The following is a 12,827-nucleotide window of genomic DNA, read 5'->3' on the forward strand; positions in this document are numbered from 1 at the left end:
TGGTAGGGCTACATCCCAGTTGCCAAGCGGGTGATCTGATAGTGGACCTCTTGTTCAGTGGTATTGTAGGGATTTTCTCTAGATTAATGTCTTTTGGCTTTCTTCCACATCTTCTCTTTTTCTGATTGGAAACATCTACCTCTAAACCCTCTGCGATTTGCTCCATTGCCTTCTGCCAAACTCTTTGTATACTCCTCACTCCTACCTTAAAAAATTGTGCAAGGTCTTTCTTATCATTTCTTCTGAATTTGCCACCTCTACTCATGCACACTGCATGCAATGCCACATAAGCAGCATATTTTTGCTCGTCAGTGAGGGTTTTCCTTTTTTTAATTGCTTGTTCAACAACTGCAGCAAGAAACACATCAATGAAAAAATATTAGTCCTATTGAAATGATCAAATGGTATGAAATGATATCATATGATCAAATGATCAAATGAAGTACAACAAGAAATATAGTACAACTAAGAAAATACTCCTTAATTGAAATGGTCAAATGGAATATTAACTTAACTGAAAATATTCAGTTAACTTAAACTGAAAATATTCAGTTAACTAAAACTGAAAATATCTAGTTAACTAAAACTGAAAATATCCTGCTGTGTAGGATCTGGGTGAGGAAAGCGGACATGCTCGATGGACCGACAAGGTGGTGAAGGATGAGCTTGTTCACTGTGTATGATCCATCCATGCCCCTTCTGTTTTGATGTTTGTCAACACACATTGTACTGTATGTTTACATGCTGTCAATGCTCAGTGAGGTCTGTTTCAACGCTTAGCCACTAGTGTCATGTTTCTGTCTACTGTCTTTCGTGTTAATGCGTTTCACACTGAATGTTTTTGACTGTTTAATTTGGTACAGGCTCATGTTACCAAAATGGAGTACGGTACAAACTAAAATGATCATTGCTTTACTCTACTCCTAATCCATTTTATTCTGTATTTTGATCATTTCACATTGAGTATTTGAGTTGACAGTGACATCAACTTTATAGGGAAGATGAGGAAGCTCACCGACTGCATCTTCGTCGGCATCAATGCCCTCGTGCATGTCGATGTCATCTTCACCAGGATCAATGCTCTCGTGCATGTCGATATCATCGATATCATCTTCATCGGGACCGACTCCTCCAGGTATGTCCTCTTCTTCGGGGGGAGTATAGTTCAGATCAAATTCCATGTTGATTACTGTCTTTCTCTCTTGCAGGTTGTTGTGTCGTGCTGGAGATGCTGCCTGCTTTGAGTTGTTGCTGTTGCTGCCTACTTCAAGCCCTCCAGGTACTCTGCACTGCCAATTCCATATTCATCTGAGCACAATTTCAGTCTTGTATGCTTTCTAGAGTTCTTGTACAAAGAAACTTTGTCTTGATTGATACTCTGCCATCAATTTTTTACTGTCTACAGTACCTGTACTCTGAAACTGTCTTGATTGATACAGTACTCTGCCAACAAACTTTGTCTGGAGTATTTTGAGCTTTTCCTTTTCAAACTTTTACTCCAGGAGGCGATCTGGACCAAGTGGGGAGGCTATCTGCAGCAGTACCTAGGGCTGCATGGGAGGGCGCGGCGATCTGGACCTGGGGCTGCCGATCTGAAGCAGTACCCCCTCCGGCGAGCAGTACCTCGATCTGAAGCAGTACTCTCTGGAGCTGGCGAGGCCTTGGGAGGGGGACAACGATCTGCAGCAGCACCCCCTCCTACGAGGCGAGTTGGTGAGGCCCCCTCTAGCGACAGGGGGGTGGCCCTGGGAGAGGGGCGGCCCTGGGATGGGGGGCGACCCTGGCGGCAGGAAGCAAGCAGCAGCGGCGACTGGGATGGAGAGGATCTGCTCGGCAAGGAAGACGACGGCAATAGCGATTAAAATTAGGGGCACTTCTGTACTTTCCTCCCTTTTCACCTGGTCGGGACGTTTTCTAAAACGTCATATATTTCGGAACGGAGGGAGTACATGTCACTCTTGGTTCATTGCATATCCCGGTACACCGCCGGAGGCATTCATATAGAGTCATACTTTGTTCTAGTATCGAGTTGTAATCATTGAGTTGTAAATAAATAGAAGTGTGATGATCATCATTTTCTAGAGCATTGTCCCAAGTGAGGACAAAAAAAGGCCAAAAAAAAGAAGAAGGCCCAAAAAAAGAGAGAAAAAGAGAGAAGGGACAATGTTACTATCCTTTTTACCACACTTGTGCTTCAAAGTAGCACCATAATCTTCATGATAGAGAGTCTCTTGTTTTGTCACTTTCATATACTAGTGGGAATTTTTCATTATAGAACTTGGCTTGTATATTCCAACAATGGGCTTCCTCAAATGCCCTAGGTCTTCGTGAGAAAGCAAGTTGGATGCACACCCACTTATTTTCTTTTGTTGAGCTTTCATATATTTATAGCTCTAGTGCATCTGCTGCATGGCAATCCCTACTCCTTGCATTAACATCAATCGATGGGCATCTCCATAGCTCATTGATTAGCCTCGTTGATGTGAGACATTCTCCCTTTTTGTCTTCTCCACATAACCCCCATCATTATATTCTATTCCACCCATAGTGCTATATCCATGGCTCACGCTCATGTATTGCGTGAAAGTTGAAAAGGTTTGAGATTACTAAAGTATGAAACAATTGCTTGGCTTGTCATCGGGGTTGTGCATGATGAGAGCATTCTTGTGTGACGAAAATGGAGCATGACTAAACTATATGATTTTGTAGGGATGAACTTTCTTTGGCCATGTTATTTTGAGAGGACATAATTGCTTAGTTAGTATGCTTGAAGTATTATTATTTTTATGTCAATATTGAACTTTTATCTTGAATCTTTCGTATCTGAATATTCATACCACAATTAAGAAGAATTACATTGAAATTATGCCAAGTAGCATTCCACATCAAAAATTCTGTTTTTATCATTTACCTACTCGAGGATGAGCAGGAATTAAGCTTGGGGATGCTTGACACGTCTCCAACGTATCTATAATTTTTTATTGTTCCATGCTATATTATATTCTGTTTTGGACATTATTGGGCTTTATTACACACTTTTATATTATTTTTGGGACTAACCTATTAACCGGAGGCCCAGCCCAGAATTGCTGTTTTTTGCCTATTTCAGAGTTCCGCAGAAAAAGAATATCAAACAGAGTCCAAACGGAATGAAACCTTCGGGAACGTGATTTTCGGAACGAACGTGATCTAGAGGACTTGGACCCTACGTCAAGACATCAACCAGGAGGGCACGAGGTAGGGGGCGCGCCTACCCCCCAGGCGCGCCCTCCACCCTCATGGGCCCCATGTTGCTCCACCGACGTACTCCTTCCTCCTATATATACCTACGTACCCCCAAACTACCAGACACGGAGCCAAAAACCTAATTCCACCGCCGCAACCTTCTGTACCCGTGAGATCCCATCTTGGGGCCTTTTCCGGAGCTCCGCCGGAGGGGGCATCAATCATGGAGGGCTTCTACATCAACACCATAGCCTCTCCGATGATGTGTGAGTAGTTAAGCTCAGACCTTCGGGTCCATAGTTATTAGCTAGATGGCTTCTTCTCTCTTTTTGGATCTCAATACAATGTTCTCCCCCTCTCTCGTGGAGATCTATTCGATGTAACCTTCTTTTGCGGTGTGTTTGTTGAGACCGATGAATTGTGGGTTTATGATCAAGTTTATCTATGAACAATATTTGAATCTTCTCTGAATTCTTTTATGTATGATTGGTTATCTGTGCAAGTCTCTTCGAATTATCAGTTTGGTTTGGCCTACTAGATTGATCTTTCTTGTAATGGGAGAAGTGCTTAGCTTTGGGTTCAATCTTGCGGTGTCCTTTCCCAGTGACAGTAGGGGCAGCAAGGCACGTATGGTTGCCATTGAGGATAACAAGATGGGGTTTATATCATATTGCATGAGTTTATCCCTCTACATCATGTCATCTTGCTTAAAGCGTTACTCTGTTCTTATGAACTTAATACTCTAGATGCATGTTGGATAGCGGTCGATGTGTGGAGTAATAGTAGTAGATGCAGGCAGGAGTCAGTCTACTTGTCTCGGACGTGATGCCTATATACATGATCATACCTAGATATTCTCATAACTATGCTCAATTCTATCAATTGCTCAACAGTAATTTGTTCACCCACCATAATACTTATGCTCTTGAGACAAGCCACTAGTGAAACCTATGGCCCCCGAGTCTATTTTCCATCATATTAATCTTCCAACAATTAGTTATTTTTATTGCTTTCTATTTTACTTTGCATCTTTATAATAAAAATACCAAAAATATTATCTTATCATATCTATCAGATCTCACTCTCGTAAGTGACCGTGTAGGGATTGACAACCCCTTATCGCGTTGGTTGCGAGGATTTATTTGTTTGTGAAGGTGCGAGGGACTCGTGCGTGGCCTCCTACTGGATTGATACCTTGGTTCTCAAAAACTGAGGGAAATACTTACGCTGCTTTACTGCATCACCCTTTCCTCTTCAAGGGAAAACCAACGCAGTGCTCAAGAGGTAGCAGGGGGCTGCGCATGGGGGCTGCGCTCGGGTCATGCCCAAGCATACGCCACCCAGCCAGGTCCCCGGACCTGGTCATCGCACGCCCCTCCCGGGCCGAGCCTCGGCGAGGGCAAAGGTATGAAGGTTGTTTGCACGTCAAGGGGGACTCCTGAGCATCGCGACTCAGGAGCCTAACTGTTCACGTAGCCCCTCACTCCTTGGGTCCGTCCTGGTCTCCGGTCGGTCCAACGGCGGTTGAGGTATGCGCGGGGCTGGGCTCTGTCGATGTAGAACACTAATCCTATCCTTGCGTCTCCTTCCTATATGCTGTTTGTGCGTCAAGGGGGACTCCTGAGCATCGCGACTCAGGAGCCTAACTGGTCACGTAGCCCCTCACTCCTTGGTCCCGTCCTGGTCTCCGGTCGGCCCAACGGCGGTTGAGGTATGCGCGGGGCCGGGCTTTGCCGACGCAGAACACAAAGCGAATAGGAAGAAAAATCGCAAAATCTGAAATCTCAAAGCAGATATTGCAAGACATATTGTTCCCACAATATCAAACGCGAGTTTAATGCCTCCACGAGGCATGATGCATTCTGTAGGAATAAAACAGGAAAGGAGCCACGGGTCATTCCTGAACACCATCGACGCCGCGAGAGGCACTCCTCCCTTGATGATGTCGCCTTCGTCTTGGTCACCGGCCGGAGCTGCAGGAGTGGCGGCGCCTCCGGTCGAAGGCGCGGAAGCGAAGCTGCGGAACTTCTTCAGCAGAGCCTCCACCTGACCTTTCATGGCTGCGGCGGTAGCCCTGCAGTGTTCATCAGCCACAGGCTCCAGCAGCTCGTCAAGACGAGTGCTGGGGTCACGAAGGTGCAGATGGCTGAAGACCCGCATTAGCGCAGCCGAAGAAAGGACGCGAGCCTCTGCCTCTGCCATGGGACCGATGCCCTCCACGACTTCCTCGAGCACCTTCACCAAGAAGGGAAGCAGCTAGGCGGGGCCATCCTCATCGGTGGTCAGCGGCCTCTCCAAGCCCTTCTCATAGAGCGCCATCAGCGCCACGCGAGACCTCTTCTCGAGAAGCGCGAAGGCCGCGCGGTCCTCAGCCAGGATCTTCGCCTTAGCGTCAAGATCGACCTTCTTCGCCTCCACCTTCCGCTCCAGCTCCTCCAGCCGGCTGCGTTCGGCGGCCTGCGTCTTCGCCAGCTCCCCCAGCTCGGCGTCGCGGTTCTTGATGGCGTCCTCGCGAGCCCTCATCTCCTCCTCCTTCGCCCGGCGGCCGCGAGCTTCTTCTGCGTGCTCATCGCGCAGGCCCTTCAACTCGTCCTCCAGCGCCTGGCAGCGGTCGTGGGCGGCCTTGGCGTCCTTCAACGCCGCCTCACGATCGGCTGCAGCCTGTGCGGCGGCTCGCTTCTCCCTCTCGGAGGCCGTTGCGTCCTGGTTCAGCATCGCTCGAACCGCCGTGTCAGACTGAAGCCAGCCGGATGCCAGCTCCAGGTGCCCGGCTACCAGGCGCGGATCCGTGCCCAGGAGATCTTCCCGCAACTGGGTCATCTCTAAAAGGGCACGCTCCAAGACAGCGGAGGAGGAAGAAGAACTTGGGAACAATGGCGCGGCAGGAGAAGGAGGCGACACCGTCACCAAGGCCTGAGAGACCAAGGGCTCCTGAGCCTTTGGGACCTCGGCAGCCGAGCCGGACATCGGCACTTCCGGAGCCAGCGGGACCTCGGGGGCTGACTCCTCGTGACGATGCCCCTCCTGGTCTCGCGAGGGCGACCGGGCCGGGAAGGTGCGAGTGCTGTCACCTCCTTTCTTCGCGGAGGGGGCGCGGCCGCTGCGTCCTCCTTCCTCTTCTTCGCCGAAGGCAGCGGCCTAGTCAACCAAGGACGAACGTCAGGAAGCAGCAGTACAAGCAAGGACAAGATGGAGCTCGAGCACTTACTGGTCCACCGCGGCGTAGTCCACCTTCTGCTTGGTGAGCTTGAAGCTTGAGAGCCTCGAGGCCTGAGGTGTGGGCGCACAGGCTACGGGAGCAGAAGACGGCGCAGCGCAGGGGCTGGAAGCAGCTCCAGACGGCGCCAAGGTGGGAGTAACGTCTCGAGAGACCAGCGACGATCTGCCCCTTATCGGGATGACGGGCAGCTCCCCCTTCTCCTGGCGGGCGTCGGCCTCGGCGTCGTCAGGAATGGCGCGGAGGATGTCAGCTTTGCTCTAGGGGGCAGTCTCGCCCATCCCTTCGGGGGTCGCCTCCGAGTCGTCCTCCTCCCCCTCTTCCTCCCCGCGGGACTCGTCAGAAGACAGCTCCACCGGCTTCGGTGCCGCAGGGGCCCCGGTAGGCGCCGGCGGCACCAGCCCATGACCGTCAAAAGTCGGCCTGGAAGCCACGATCTGCTCCTAGTCGCTGCGGCGGAACAGGGGAACAAAGGCGCTCAGCGGGTACTCTTGGTTGTCCCCGACCAAGAGGCGCAAAACTGCAGACAGCTCATCGTCAGGCAAGGCCTCCGGGCTCAGGCGAATCTTGTCCTCTTCATCTCCAAGCCTCCACAAGGGGCACGCACGCGCCTGAAGTGGAGCAACACGCAGCATCAAGAATTCCCTCAGGAGCATGGCCCCTATCACTTTGGCTGCCCTCGCGTTACCCGGCTTCAAGTCGACCTTCATCTGCTCCAACACCGGCGACGACACCCGCTCATTAGTAAGCTTCACGCAAGACCACCCCTTGTCGGACTGGGGCATCTCCATCGGCAGCGCCAAGCGCAGATGGACGCACTTGGCGCCCATCATGACCCATTTGGCCCTGAGGTTTTCGGCCTTCTTCCCGGTATTCGAGATCGAGTTGGCCTTGCCGGCCGCGATGAAATTGGCGCACCCAGAGATATGACCCTCGCTGATGCGGAGGAAGAAGAAGTGGCACAGAAGAGCCACGGACGACATCACGCCAAGGTACGCCTCGCAATAGAAGGCGAAGATGGACATGAGAAGGATGGAGTTGGGATGAAGATGCAGCGCATACAGCCCGTAGTGGCAAGGGACCTCGTAGAAGAAGTCAGAAAAAGGGGGGACAAACCCCGCGGCGATGCTACTCGTGAAGAAGGGGAAAAGGTACTCCCCTCAGGTTCCGGCGAGTCAGAGGCAACCCGGAGCTCCGTCTTCCCCCTCTCGTTGCTCTTCGCCACCGTCAGCAAGCGCGTGGCGGCGAGGCTCTTCTCCGAGATGTTGGGCGCGTCAAGAGCTGGTTCATACCAAACCAGCGATGAGGAGGGCTTGACCTTGCGCGGTGCCATTGGTCACTGATGCGGTGGAGGATGGAAGCAGATCTGGGGATTTCGGAGGCAGGGCGCAAGAAAGGGGATCTGAGCAAGGCGAAAGGAAGCAATGAAGGCAAGCACTGTCTGTGCCAGTCTTTTGACTGTCGAGCAGTTGCCGAGGCAGCGTGGGGAAGCGAAGACGCCCACGTCCAATCAACCTCCACGCGTCGACCAAGGCCGCAGGCCATTGGGGCCCGCGGTGCTCCGCACTTGACCTTTGGCTTCGCCTCGAAGCCAAGCCCGAGCGCGCCTTGGGCCCGGGGGCTACTGTCGGCATTCTGGGAATAGGGGTCCCCAGACTTGCCTGCTTGCGGCCCGCGGCGTGGCTCTGCAAGTGGGCCTATACGGCCCATCTTCACCAATAAGCATTCAAGACCCTCGCGAGGGGCCAATCCTTGCAAGGCGGACGACACAAGACCTCCTCAGGAGCGGCCTCACCAGGTTGGCTCGCGAGGGGCGGAGAGATCAAGGCAAGGCAAATCTCGCGAGGTTCTCGTGACGTGAGCCATGACGACCGAGACCAGGCGGGTGCCAGCGTGCATAGAGTCCTTGTTTCCTCTTTGGTGCTACGGAGGCAAGCGGAGGCGCGGAGTACCGAGGCGTCAAGCAAAGGTTTCCATATCAGTCCAACAAGACCAAGACCAGCAGGACGGCAAGACGGAGGTCACCGTGGAGCCCAGGGCGGCGTCACCACCAGAGCCTTTGGCAGGCGAAGACTACTTTTGTCATGATAGCTTGTACTAGTTGTCTCCCTTCAAACTGGCCGTTGTGGAATCCTTTCCCGCTCAATATTTGGGAAGAGGACCAGGGCCTCTATAAATAGGACTAGACACCACAGTAGGAGGAGACGAAGCCTCAGGCATCTGATCTTGAGCCAATCCCTAGCTACACACCGAGCACAAGAACCTCAACCTCAGGAGGCTGTTCTTCCCCTTGTAACTATTCATCCTCAGCCCAAGAGGCAATCCACCACCACCACACTGGAGTAGGGTATTACACCACAACGGTGGCCCGAACCAGTATAAATCTTGTGTTCTTTGTGTTGCGAGTTCGTCGAGTTAGCCCTTGAGATCTTAGCAAAGCTAGGAGATAGATCGGTAGGGGGAGAACTTCACGCGCGCCCCAGAGTTCGAACCTTAAGGGTTATGCCGGAACCCAAGATCCGATAGATTCAATACTTTTATGGATTTGAGAACACTTGATATATGTCTTGCAATTGAATACTCGTGGTGACAATGGGGTATCGTATTGATAGACTTGATATATGTTTTGGCACTCAACTCGCAGATTCCCGAGGTGACATTGGGGTAATCTATGCATAGGGGTTGATGCATGTTCTTTTCTTTGTTTCTCCGGTAGAAATCTTGGGGCACTCTTTGAAGTTCTTTGTGTTGGATTGAGTATTATGAATATGAATTTGCTTTGGTGTTATTTTAGTACGAACTCTAGGATAGATCAAACGGAAAGAATAGCTTTGTGTTATTTTAGTACAGACTCTTGAATAGATCGAACGGAAAGAATTGCTTTGAGGTGGTTCCATACCCTACAAACAATTTATTCTTATGTTCTCCGCTATATAGGAACTTTGGAGTGATTCTTCATCGCACTTTGAGGGGTGGTTATATGATGCAATTATATTAGCATTGTTGAGCGATTGCACCAGCGAAAGTACGAACCCTAGGCCTCATTTCCAAGCATTGCAATATTGTTTGTGTGCCCGTTTACTATTTGGTACCTTGCTGTTTTTATTTATTCAGATTATAAAAACATATTTCTACCATCCATATTACACTTTTATCACCATCTCTTCGCCGAACTAGTTCACCTATACAATTTGCCATTGTATTGGGTGTGGTGGGGACACAAGAGATTTCTTGTATTTGGTTGCAGGGTCGTTTGAGAGAGACTATCTTCATCCTACACCTCCCACGGATTAATAAACCTTAGGTCATCCACTTGAGGGAAAATTGCTACTGTCCTACAAAACTCTGCGTTTGGATGCCCAACACGAGTCTACAAGAATAAAGTTGCATAGTAGACATCACTTTCCAAGTTGAAACCTTCACTCCATGCTTGTAGCGGCGCCTCCTCGCCGGCGACCCTCCTTCACACTGCCCGGCCTTGTCTATCCAGGCAGGTAATCCATACCCAACCCCCATCCTCCTCCTCCTTCCACATCCCACATGTCCCGACCGCCGGCACGACACCTTCCACCCAAATCACCGACCCCTCCACCAAATAAGCACCGCCCTAAGCCATAGTGCGCACAGCATAGCCAGGATCTCAAGGAGCATTGGCAGCAGAGAAGCAAATTGCGGCCGCACGCGCGGATGAGGTCGCGATGGCTGCCATTCGTGTCGACCCCCAAATCTTGGAGGAGCACCTCGCCGTCGAGGCCACCATCGGCGCCTCGCTCGCTGATGGCGGGACGCGGTTGGCTGTTTGGTTCAATTCTGCAATGCTATGTTCAATTGTTGTGGGTGCATTATGTTATTGTATACCATGTGAGAAATAAATCGAATTTGGCTGTACTAAATACATGAGAAACAAATACAATTGCAATATTGCCAAGTTGTTAAGCATGCTTGGTTTGGTTAACTTTCTGATCTTCTATTAGGATTATGTTATATTGTGCAATGTGGTGCTCAGTTAACGTTTGGTTCATTTGTTGTGGTGTTTAGTTAATTGTTTGGTTCAATTCTGTAATGCGATGTTCAATTGTTGTGGGTGCATTCTGTTATTGTATACCATATGAGGAATAAATTGAATTTGGCTGTACTAAATACATGAGAAACAAATACAATTGCTATATTTCCAAGTTGTTAAGCATGCTTGGTTTGGTTAACTGTCCGATCTTCTATTGGGAGTATGTTATATTGTGCAATGTGGTGCTCAGTTAATGTTTGGTTCATTTGTTGTGGTGTTTAGTTAACTACTTGGTTCAATTCTGCAATGCAATGTCCAACTGTCGTGGGTATAATTTTTGTATTGTTGTGCATGTGAGGAATAAATCGAATTTGGCTGCACTTAATACATGAGAAACATATACAAGTGCTATATTTCCTAGTTCTTAATCATGCTTGGTTTGGATAAATGGGTTTTCCATGTGGCTTGAATTAATCTAATGAATCTGCAATGTGCTTATTTTTCATCAACATATTTTATTGATAGCATGCGAACCCTCACTTAACTTGATGACTAACTACCTCATATGTGTTGCAGGGAAACAATGGGAAGCACTGAGGTTTACAATCGAGGTTTGCACATGCATGGTCCTTTGTCTAATAGCACATTATTGCGCAATTGCAGGAACCATTCTAATATTTAGGTTTTTAACAATTTTGTCTTGCACATGTAGGTCCTGCTGTCAGAGGTTTTGACCCACTGTTCGACCCTTTTTGCATATGCGGAAATGAGTTGTTCATGAATATCAGTCAAGTCAAGAGACTCAGAAAGATTGTTAGGATAAAGAAATTAGCGACAAAAAAACAACAAGATCTTTGTCTACACAATGAAGAAGACATCAGTTCACTACAGGATGGTACTAATTATTATACCTTGCCCTTTTTATTCCTTTGCCCCATTTCCAATATAGAGAAGATATTCATGCATATCCTTCTTTTCAGGCCTTTCCAAAGCAGTTCACTGATGATTACCTCTCAAACCACCTGTATGGTTAGGAGGTGAGGAAGGTATTCATACAATACCCACGGTTCAATATTGAAGTGTTCCTAAAGAGGACGAAGGATGGACGGTCAATCATCCACAGGCGCTGGCCTAAAGTTGCAAAGACCTTCAACATCAATGAAGGCTCAATATTCGCCTTCTGCTTCAGTAGTTTTCTAGATGAGATACATCTATCTATGTACCGCCTATGATGCTAATTTCGAAAGGTTATAGATGTTGCATGTGAAACTTCGTGCCGGTGCAGTTGTGTAATGGGGTAGCTGAGTGCTGAAGCTATATGATGTTGTACTCTGACGTATTTCAATCATGAAAATGAAATATATTGTGTGCTTAATATGAAATGTCAATTAGATTAATAAATGGATTATTAATAATAGGATAATTAGCCTACTAATTGGGTTTTTCTATTGCAAACGGTTATTGAGAAAACACCGTGGGCGATGACCTCAGGCAACGCACACAGTTTCTAGGAATAAACCGTGTTAGATTAATGAACAATCACACACGACATCCTCTTGAAAACTATTTGTGTTAGGCCACCTGGCGCAAACGTTTACCACATAAAAACTATGTGTGATAGACAACCTTTGCCACACAGTTTCTTCTATGCATTGTGTGAGATGCATTCAATAATGCAAACGATAAAATTGTTAATACCGTGTGCAATGGAAACGCTATCACAAACGATTTAATGGGGAAATTGTGTGTGACATACCTGGTAACAGAAACATTTTCCTTGGAGCGACTGTGTGGGATGTATATACGAACGGAAACGTTTAGCGGGGACTGACTATGTGGAATGTACTTACGACCGGAAATGATTTCACCTGTATAATTTTATTTTTTAGCACTACTGTATGTATAACCATATTTGAGCGCTCGCTGGTCTCACACGACCTCGTTTTGCCGAGCATGTGTGCCAGGAGGGCATATCCGTGACGGTTTCTGGGTCATGTGGGAAGGACCCCCCTATCGCCCACACTCACTAGGCGACGGTTCCAAATGCCGTCGCAGAAAGGGGTTAAAAACCGTTTGTATAGCACCTCGCTATACTAGTGGGTATCTCCCTATCCATTTCTAAGAGCGCAAAAGATAAATGCAGAATACTTCTGAAGTTCAAGTAGCGACTAAACATTGTAATTCAGGGTAGAAGACATCCAGCCATGCTCACACCCAACATTAATTAGAACAAATGCATGTTAAACTAAGAATGACAATAGTGCTCTCTAAATTGGTGCTTAAATGAGAAGGTGATGACTCAGCAATAAATTAAAAGATAGACCCTTCACAGATGAAAGCAGGGAGTGGCTATGTGCTTGAGCTCATCTTTTAAAGCAGAGA

The 12,827-nt window shown here is 48.4% G+C and overlaps 1 long non-coding RNA gene across 1 annotated transcript; it reads left to right on the top strand.

The window, feature by feature from the left end:
* The first annotated feature begins 609 nt into the window (after window positions 1–609).
* On the top strand, window positions 610–1,253 carry LOC123049652 (uncharacterized). The gene is made up of 3 exons (XR_006423625.1): window positions 610–888; window positions 997–1,135; window positions 1,209–1,253. It is a non-coding gene; the product is annotated as an uncharacterized lncRNA (long non-coding RNA).
* The last annotated feature ends 11,574 nt before the right edge of the window (window positions 1,254–12,827 follow it).

Source organism: Triticum aestivum, chromosome 2D, assembly GCF_018294505.1.
Source record: "Triticum aestivum cultivar Chinese Spring chromosome 2D, IWGSC CS RefSeq v2.1, whole genome shotgun sequence".
In the NCBI taxonomy this organism is placed as follows: domain Eukaryota; kingdom Viridiplantae; phylum Streptophyta; class Magnoliopsida; order Poales; family Poaceae; genus Triticum; species Triticum aestivum.